The sequence below is a fragment of the Equus asinus genome, chromosome 13 (assembly GCF_041296235.1).
Source record: "Equus asinus isolate D_3611 breed Donkey chromosome 13, EquAss-T2T_v2, whole genome shotgun sequence".
Taxonomy (NCBI): Eukaryota; Metazoa; Chordata; class Mammalia; order Perissodactyla; family Equidae; genus Equus; species Equus asinus.
In genome coordinates, this window is record NC_091802.1 from 30,661,844 (window position 1) to 30,671,943 (window position 10,100).

Below are 10,100 nucleotides of genomic sequence, written 5' to 3' on the forward strand. Positions count from 1 at the left end.
AAAAAGAGTGTAACAATGCTATTCCCAGTTTCTAAAACCACCCTGTTATTAGAATTATGTTTGGCTGTACGTGGTAGAAAACCCAAACCTCCAGTGACTTAAGATAGAAGGTTGTTTCTCTCCCATGTAAAGAGAGAGAAGTGATGGAGAAGTGGAATGATGGCTCCACTCTTCAAAGTTCTCAGCGACCCTGGCTTCTAAGTCATCTCCCCACCATGCCTATGATTTGGTCCTTATGCTCATTGTCCCAAATGGTAGCATCCACATTCTAGGCAGTTAAATGAAAAAAGGAGGAGAAAAAGAGGGCAAAAGGCACCCACTGGGGAAGTTTTCCAGTTGCAGCTGGGGGAACACCTCTGCTTCTATCCCATTGGCCAGAACTTAGTCACATGGTCACACTTAACTACAAGGGAGGCTGGGAAATGTAGTCCTTTTTTCTGGATGACTATATGCCCAGTTAAAAATTCTATTTCTATGCCATATACTCTAGGGTCTATGTTCTTAAAATTAATCAGTTTCTATCAATTTTATCTCGAGAAGTTCGAAGTGCCTCTTGAGATTACTGTATAACAATATGAGATGGCGTAAAATCAGTATTAGAAATGCTCCACTTCATATGTCCATATGTTCATATATTCATAATTTTGCTTTTGGTAGTCCATACTAATTAAATAACTCTAAATACAGAAAAAGTCTTAAGCAGAACAATATATATCACATAGTTCTTTATAATCACCAAAAAATGGAATCAGAAGGCCAAAATACGGGAGATTGATCAAATAAACTATGGAATATGTCCTTAATAAAATATTATGTATCTGTTAAAAATACATGTTTGTAAAGAGTCCTCAGTAACATAGAAAACTGCTTGGCCTGTTAAGTAAAAATATAGTACAGTTAAAACTAATGTAAAGAGAGAGGGAAAAAACCAACCAACCAACCAGCACTAGAAACCAAATGCCAATGGCTTTTTTGGTTAATGAGACTTTTAATGAGTATTTTCCCTACATTTCTTTATTTTCCAATTTTCCTTACTATTACACTTATTTATTTTATTAGAAATAAAAATAAACCCTATTCTCTAGTTTCTTTAGGTACTTACCTTCTATGCATCTCATAGGGCTCAGTATAATCTTTCTTCCAATCTGAAAACTTTTCCTAATCATTCCGTCTCTCTGCCACATGACTGTTAATACCACTTGTAGTGGAAAGTCACCTGTTTTGACTTGCCAGCATCAGAAGACACCCTCTGCCATGGGAATCTTGGGGTCTGAAGTGGGCTAGACCTCCCCTCTCTCTGCTCCTGGGCAGATACGATGCAGTCCTGTCACCTGGGGACACCAACCAGGTGACATGAAGCATGGGACATGCTTTAAAACAATCCATTTTGGGGCCGGCCCGGTGGCTGAGTGGTTGGGTTCGTGCATTCTGCTTTGGTGGCCCCGGGTTTCGCCAGTTTGGATCCAGGGTGTGGACATGGCACCGCTTGTTGGGCCATATTGAGGCAGCGCCCCACATAGCACAACCAGCAGGACCACAACTACCATGTGCAACTATGTACTGGGGGGCTTTGGGGAGAAAAAGAAGAAGAAGAAGAAGAAAAAAAGATTGGCAACAGATGTTGGCTCAGGTGCCAATCTTAAAAAAAACCCAACAATCCATTTTGCGGGGTGGAAGGCAGGTGAAATTAAGTTTGTTCACGGATTGACAATTGTTGAAATGGAGTGATAGGTACATAGTTGTTCATTATACTATTGTCCCTACTTTTGTATTTGAAATTTTCCTTAATACAATCTTTTTACAATGATACCTAGGGTTTACTCCAGTTTCTGAAACTGGCTGGCTATGCAACTTCAACAGTTGATTTAATTAGGCATTAACAGCTGCAAACAAAGCAGTACATTTTAAGGCAGGAGGCGAATGTTAATTAGGTGTCACTTGCATCATTTAGGGCTGTTTCAGTTGCAAGTGAAGGAAAATCTAACTCATAGTGGTTTTAGCAATTTTTGGACCTCATAAATGAAAAGTTGGAGAAGGTTTCTCCCTTCAGGTGGTATTTGATCCAGGGCTCAAACACGTCAAGGTGCTGGGACTCTGTTTCTCTCCATCACTTGGCTCTGCCTTTTGCCAAGTGAGCTCCATCCCCAGCTTTCATGAGGTGTCTCTCCAGGTTCCCATCTGCCGTGGTTCAAGCCCAGTGGAAAAAGAGGGTAGCAGCTGCTCTTGGTGCCCCAGAGGGATCTCTCTCCCCTGCCCCCAGCCCCGACGCACACACGCACGCACGCTGTACTGCATTCATCTTTGTATCCCGCCATCATCCAACACAGTCCTTGCACATGGAAGGGGTTCAACGAACGCTTCTAAAGCGTTCTTTGAATGGAAAGCTTTTCACCAGCGTACAACTACAGGGCCAGCCAGGCAGACTTGGAGGAACTCTGCTACACCCTGGAGGGAACCGTCTTTCATTAGGCCTGTTTGCTGACTAATGTCTGTAATCCCATGGAGGATAATACCATTTGCAGGCTTCCCAAGAGATTAGCCTTTACCAAAAACAAAAACAAAACCAAAAAGGTCTTCTTTCTATGTAATGATTAACAACAATCGCAGCTAATGCTGGCCAGGGGTTTACTGTGCATGCCGTTCATATGTAATCATCACAATAGCCCTATTATCATCCCCATTTCATGAATAAGGAGGTCAAGGCACAGCCCAGTTAAGTCAATTGCCTAAGTCACCTGGCTAGTAGTGACCTGAGCTAGGATCGAATCCAGGTAATCTGGCTACAGAGCTGGGGTGTTTTTGGTGAGAAAGATTGGCCCTGAGCTAACATCTGTGCCAATCTTCCTCTATTTTGTATATGGGGACGCTGCCACAGCATGGCTTGATGAACAGTGTATAGGTCTGCACTTGGGATCAGAAGCTTGAACCTAAGGGCACCAAAGCAGAGTGCAAGAACTTAACCACTATGCCACTGGGCTGGCCCCTGAGCTGGTTCTTTTACCCTTCTGCTTCCTGGTCTTGGAAGTACTTCCAAGTACTCCTTCCTAAACATTGGTTTCAGGTTTCTTCTTCTCCAAGTCAGCCTTCTCTACCTGGCCATTGAGTGTTACGAGTTCCCATAGGACTCTCTAGGCCCTCCTGTCTTCTCACAGTCTAGACTCTCTCCCTGGGCAATTTCATCGAGGCCCTTGGGTTCAGTTGCCATCAGTATTAGGATTGCATTTCACTACATAGAACAGAAGAAGTGACTATACTAGCTTAACCAAATGAGTGAGACACAAATTCCTGATCTGGGGCTGGCACAGAGCTCCACAACGTCATCAATGTCCCAGGGACCTGCGACTGTTCCTCTCCACCATCCTCACATAGCTTTCATTCTCATGTTCTTTTTGCCTCATATGACAAGACAGATGCCCTGCCTCTGCCTCAAGTTCACGTTCTGGGCAGGAAGATGGGGGAAAGACAAAAATGCACCCAAGTCTAATCTATCCCTTTGTATAAAGTTTCCTGGAACTCTTATCCAGCGACTTCTGCTTACCTCTCATTGGTCAGAGCTGGCCATGCCTAGCAGCCAGCAAGTCAGGGAAGGTATCTTTAACTGGGCACATTGCACTCTGAATAATTTAAGACTCTGATGGAATTTAAAAAAAAAGTATATATGTACACACACACACACTGAAATGTTATTCAGCCACGAGAAAGGAGGAAATACAGCCATTTGCAACAACATAGATGGACCTGGAGGGCATCATGATAAGTGAGATAAGTCAGACAGAGCAAGACAAATACTGTATGATATCACTTATATGTGGGATTTTAAAAAGGTGAACTGGTAGAAAGTGAGAGTAGAATGGTGGTTACCAGGTCTGGGGCGCGGGAGAATTGGGAGTTGTTATTCAAGGGTACAAACTTGCAAGTAGCAAATAAATAAGTTCTGGAGATCTAATGCACAGCATAGTGATTACAGTCAAGAGTACTGTATTATCAACTCCAAAGTTGCTAAGAGATTAGATCTTCATTGTTCTCACCACAAAAAAGAAATGATAATTACAATATGTGACATGATAGAAGTATTAGCGAATGTTGCAATATATAAATGTATCAAACCAACACTGTTGTATACCTTAAACTTACATAATGTTACATGTCAATCATATGTCAATCAAAAGAAAAAAAAAGAAGAGAATTGATATTGGGCAGGCAATTGACACCATTGATCCCAAATTTGTAATTCTAGCTCAGACCTCTGCACAAATTGACGTCGAGTTCAGTTTATGCTGGACTCCGTTCCCTACTGCGGTAGTGTTACTGAATAAAATCTGTCCTCACCACTTTAACTGTTTTCGGCTTTGTTTACCTTTGACACCATCTATTGTGAACACACATATTCTCTGCCCTTTCCTTGCAGGGTCTTTTTGATTTCCCAATGCCTTTTCTTTTCTTCAAGAGCTTAAGTCGGAAAGTCAAAAGCTAACTGTTTCTTTCTGTTTGCATTCCTGTTTTAATAACTCCAATTCTTCTCCAGGCATTTTAGTGTCCTTGTATGATTAGGTGAAGAATCATATACTCAGTAGGACAGAAAAGAAAATCACAAAGATTAATATTTCAAAATATTATCTTGCTGCAGACATAGAAAGTTTGTGGCAATAAATATAGAGAAACCAACAATGGCTGAATGACATAAACCATTATATACCAACTCATGGAATTACTATGAGTCAATACATAACTGTAAAAATACATAAATAACTGGAAAGGTTTTTTTGTTGCCATCTTTTACTTACTATTCCTGGTTTATTATAAAGGATACAACTCAGGAACAGCCAAAGGGAAGAAACGCACAGGGCCAGGTCTGGAGTGAGGGGTGCAGAGCTCCTGTCCTCTCTGTGTGCACCACCCTCCCAGCATTGTGACATGTTCACCAATCTGAAACCTCTCAATGTGGAATCCTGTTGATTAGGGTTTTTATGGAGGTTTCATTACATAGCCATAGGCCTTTGTCCATGAGTAGATAAAAAGCAAAATATAGGAGCTTTTATCATTGTTTAATTCTTCCACTACTGCTAGGAAAATAGCATGGGATCCAGCCCACCACGCTGATTTGCTTTTACCTTTCTTGGACCAGGATGGTGGCCTTCCAAAGAGGATATTGTCTGTTTACCTTACAACTGCCAACAATAAACCAAGCCGCTCTTTGCTGGCCAGTTGAGAGCTGTTTATAAGGCACCGTCCAAGTGATGACAGAATCTGGCAGCTCCTCACACATCAGTCCAAGGCGAAAAGAAGCTCCCTGCTTGTAAGTACATCATCCTTGCATTGCAGAAGTAGCATGATCCTTTGTAACCATTTCCATTTCATTATGGAACTTTTCTGGGCACTGGCCTCCCCAATGAGTGTTTTTCTGACATCACCCAAGACCTGACAGGCATTTTAGACTGAAGGCTGTTTTATGGCTTTCAGTCATAGGGGCAGTTTCAATTAAGGTCCGATAGCAAGCTAGTAATTACCCTGGAATGGGAATCTCGAGAGCCAAGTTTCAGTCGTCGGTGCTGGGAGGCACTCACAGACTTTCACAATAAGCCCCAGTGGATGCTCCACTTAGAGCTACGGCACAGAGAACTTGTTGATATCAGCTCTCCACACTCTAGTCTGTTCGGGCTCAGGCCATCTTATTGGTTCCCGTTGAGCATGTCCAATTAATACTGCTTGAAGGGTGGATTTCCATGCTTTCTATTTTATAGAAATTCCCTGGTCAGATACAATGTCCATCTCCATAATCATTCAGGTAAAAGAGATGCAACCACTTCAGACATGAATTTTCATCTAAACTTTCACTTTAATCTCATCAATCCTTACGTTTCTAACTGTAGACAGGGGAGGCATTCCCCAGTCAGACGTGATATCCATTCCCACAAAACATTCAGGTAAAGGAGACATAAAGCTTGTTTAAACCTTCCAATTTTCATCCAAACCTCCACCTTCATCCTATCAATCCTTGCATTTCCATTTCTCTCTGTCTCGCTGAAGCCGGCATCAGGGCTTCACCAATGAGTTTGGTACCACAGTGCATGGGGGTCTCACATCAAGGAGTCCCAGAAACTTTTCTTTTTCACTCCCGGATCATTTTACCCACTCAAGTACCTAAGGCACTGGGTCCTCAGCAAGGGGACGAGCCTAGGGACCCTAGCATTTTGTCAGTCTTGCTAAAGAACAAAATTCAACTGAGTAAATTTTATTTTACTTTGAGGAAGATTAGCCATGAGCTAACATCTGCCACCAATCTTCCTCTTTTTGCTGAGGAAGACTGGCCCTGAGCTAACATCTGTGCCCATCTTCCTCTACTTGATATATGGGACACCTGCCACAGCATGGCTTGACAAGCGGTGCCATGTCCCTACCTGGGATCCGAACCCGCAAACCCCCGGCCACTGAAGCAGATCGTGCGAACTTAACTGCTGCGCCACTGGGCCGGCCCCTGAGTAAATTCTAAAGATCTTATTGGCTTTATTCAGCAATTCATGAATTGAGCAGCATCCAATCCAGCAGATAGAAAGGACTTCTAAAGAGCCGTATAAGACAAGAGATTTTACAAGCACAAGGGAGCAGGAACAAGGAAGATATCGTGGGCAATTGCTGATTGGTTAAGGCAGCATTCTTTCCACACATGGAGCAAAGGGAAGTCTTTGAGCTGGGTCAGGTAACCTATGCTGAGCGGCAAGTGATGATTGGGTGACCTAGGCCCTCCTTTTCTGGGAGAGCCCAGGGTAGAAATTTAGTGAAGTTTTGGTTTGCTGACCTGGAGTTTAGCATGAGTGACTCTATCTCGGGCCGAATCTGGTTACTTTAACAGTCTTTATCTTGGTTAATCTGCCTAGCTATTGCCCCAGGCTATTCCAGGTTAGGTTTCTCATTGTAATCTTTGCCTGCCGGCTTTTTAAATTTAATAAAAAACTTCTCTTGAGCCGGCCGGCCCGTGGCCGAGTGGTTAAGTTCGCGTGCTCCGCTGCAGCAGCCCAGGGTTTCACTGGTTTGGATCCTGGGTGCGGACATGGCACCGCTCATCAAGCCATGCTGAGGCGGCATCCCACATGCCACAACTAGAAGCACCTGCAACTAAGATATATAACTATGTACCAGGGGGCCTTGGGAGAAAAAGGAAAAATAAAATCTTTAAAAAAATAAAAATTTAAAAAAAATTTCTCAAAGCTGAAGTAAATAGACCAGACTTGTTTGGGGGCCCAACAGAGGGTTGCTTTAGTCTACCCAGCCTTCACTAGTGCTATATAGTTATTAGTGCTTAATAGTTACTAAGACCTCTGTTTCAATCCCATTAATGTCCAGTTTTATTTATCCTGTTTCTAAAGAGTTTCACCTTCTGGGATAAGTTCCTTGACCCTCCCCGCTGCCTCTCAGCATCCTCTTGTTAATTAACCTAATGTCTTTATTAGCATCTGCAAAACCCCTGAGAGGAAGCTGAGACAGCAAATTCAATAAAGCTTCTGAGATTATTGCTGGTTTTGCAGCAGTAAGGTTATGTAGGGTGCCTGTGCAAAAGGGGCCCCCCTAACCACAGCACTCACCACGGCCTGGGTAACAAGGATGTTCATCTGGTTGTCATAAAGTCAGTCCCACATGGCTTGCATATGGAGAATATCAGCTACTTCATGTGGGGTGTTCCTCTCGGCATTTATAGGGAGAGTCAGATATCCCTCTTCCCAGGGTAAACAGACCTTCCGGTGGATTACATCAGGCTGGCTGTTTCCTCGGGAATAACCTGGGATGTGTCTGGACCACGTACAGCCATCTGCGATTGTTCCACAGTGAGCCGTGTGTCCTACATCAGCCCAAACATGCTCTTCTACTCTGCGGCATTCAAAACCAAAGACACTGCCCCTAGATTAGTCACTCTCACAATTCACTTCAGTAAAGGTTCTTCAAGAAGCTGATGATACCAACCCACAAATGCAACAGTGTTACCAAACCAGGTTTGTTTTTGCCCGCCACCAAGAAAGCCAAACACTGAGACAACAAGATTGCAGCAGAGAGAGGGTTTACTCACAAGGCAGCCATGTGAGGAAGCGAGAGCATGAGCCTCAAATTCACTTCCCTGAAAATAGGGGCTCAGGGATATTTATGGGATGGGGGGGGGCAAGGTGGTCTGAAATGTGGAGAGAGGTGATTGGAGGTGAGGAGAGATGAGGTAATTGATGATCTGCGCAAGTGTAGTCAGACTTCATGCCTCTTCATAGGACCCATGTTTACAAAATGACGGTGTTATTAGCATGATCTGAGGGTGGAGTTTTTAGCGTCTTGACATCAAAAGGTCGCTTATTGGACATCTCTGTGGGCCCAGTTGATGAGTTGGTGGTCTCAACCAGCCTGGAGTGGACAAGGAGTTCTAATTCCTGAAAAACAGCTCACACACCCATTACCATGGTGACCCAGGCTCCAGGAAGATGTTCTCTGTAGGAGCCTAGTGGGAGTCAGATAGCATATTGCCTAAGCAGCACAGTTAACAATGGGTGGGTGAAACAGCTAAAAGCTATAATCAGTAATTGCAAAAAGGAAAAAACTTTAATACCTAGATACTTAATCGTCAATGATTGTTTTCCGGTTTCAACAGCTCCTTCACACTGTACCTCCTGGTTTCAATAGTTTTTTGGTTTTGCCCTCCCTCAGCGAGGACCATCTTCTTGGTGACCAGGGGTATTAGGGGTACTCTCTGTTGTCTTGCTTAATCCTTCCTTTTGCAGGTGGCTTTGACGCTAGTGACTGAAGCTCAGACTGATCGAAATCTGAGTTTGGTTCAGCATCAAGATCTGACCTAGCACTCTTTTAATTTATTTTAGCTATTATAGATACCAATAACCAACGGACTGTATATTTTGCTTTTTTCTTATTTGCTTGTATTTCTTATACATCCAATGAACCAACTCCCTGGGAAGTGGATCCAACTCTACATTCCCTTAGTAACTTTTACCTTTAGTAACTTATTGCAGCACAGCTGCTGCACCACCCTATGAGTGGCCACGTGGCCACCCAGGAATCAAAGGTTTCTCATCCTGCATCCTTTAATTCTTTTTCTTCCTGAACCACATGTTTCAGTGGGCACGGGCTGTTTTAGCGAATCCCACATTTTCTAACACCAAAAGCGCTGTTTTTACTCACAATACTTCTGATACCAAATGTGTGGAGGCTTTCCACACAACAGCCAATTCTCTGATTCTTTGACATCAACTAGGCATCCTACAATTCAATTCCATTCTGACACTAACTATCCAGAGTTAGCATCAGACTCCACAGGGCTAAGGGCTCAGTCCCATAAGACTGCCCTCACTTCAGACACCAGTTGCAAACAGGGTGGACAGGATCTGACTTGGCTACAAATTTGGGGGTTCCCACAGTCCCCTCTCCAAGACTCGATAATTCACTAGAATGACTCAAAGAACTCAGGAAAGTGCTTTACTTACTGTGACTATTATTATTATAAAGGATACAACTCAGGAACAGTGGAAGAGATGCATAGGGCAAGGTATGGGAGGAGGAACGTGGAGCTCCCATGCCCTCTCCTGGAACATCACCCTCCCAGAATCTTGATGTATTCACCAATCCAGAAGCTCCAATCACCAGAAACTTTTATAGGAAATACTATTAAGTAGAAAAAAAGAGGGTAGGGCAAAATATATAAACACACAATGATTAAAAACCATATAAAATTAAATTTCCATGGGGATCAAAATTGGAAAAGCTTATACTTAATCTCTCTAAACCTATTTCCTCATAAATAAAATAGGATAGTTTTCAAGGTGTCCATTTCATGGGGTTGATGTGAAAAATAAATGAGATGAGGCATGTAAATGCTCAGCCCAGCATTTTAGACACGGCAAGTGCTCAATAAATGTTAATTGTTAGTATGGTATTAAGAAATGCAAATTGTTATAAGATGATGAGGTAGGAAGGGCAATTCTGTGTGTGTGTAAAATTGTTTTAAGATCAAATATTTTTTTAAGAAAAAAATCATATGAAAACTTTTTTAGATTAGTAAAAAACCAAAAGTGTCTGTTGATGAACTGATCAGAGTTCTATGTATCTCCAACAAG

General features: G+C 42.7%; 1 long non-coding RNA gene across 7 annotated transcripts in view; it reads left to right on the forward strand.

Moving 5' to 3' along the window:
* LOC106837981 (uncharacterized) overlaps positions 1-10,100 on the forward strand; it is a 54,253-nt gene that overhangs the window by 34,248 nt on the left and 9,905 nt on the right. For all 7 annotated transcript variants that reach the window (XR_011493766.1, XR_006512450.2, XR_011493769.1 and 4 more), the window contains exon 5: positions 5,126-5,296. This is a non-coding gene — a long non-coding RNA (uncharacterized lncRNA). The remainder of the gene's footprint in view (positions 1-5,125; positions 5,297-10,100) is intronic.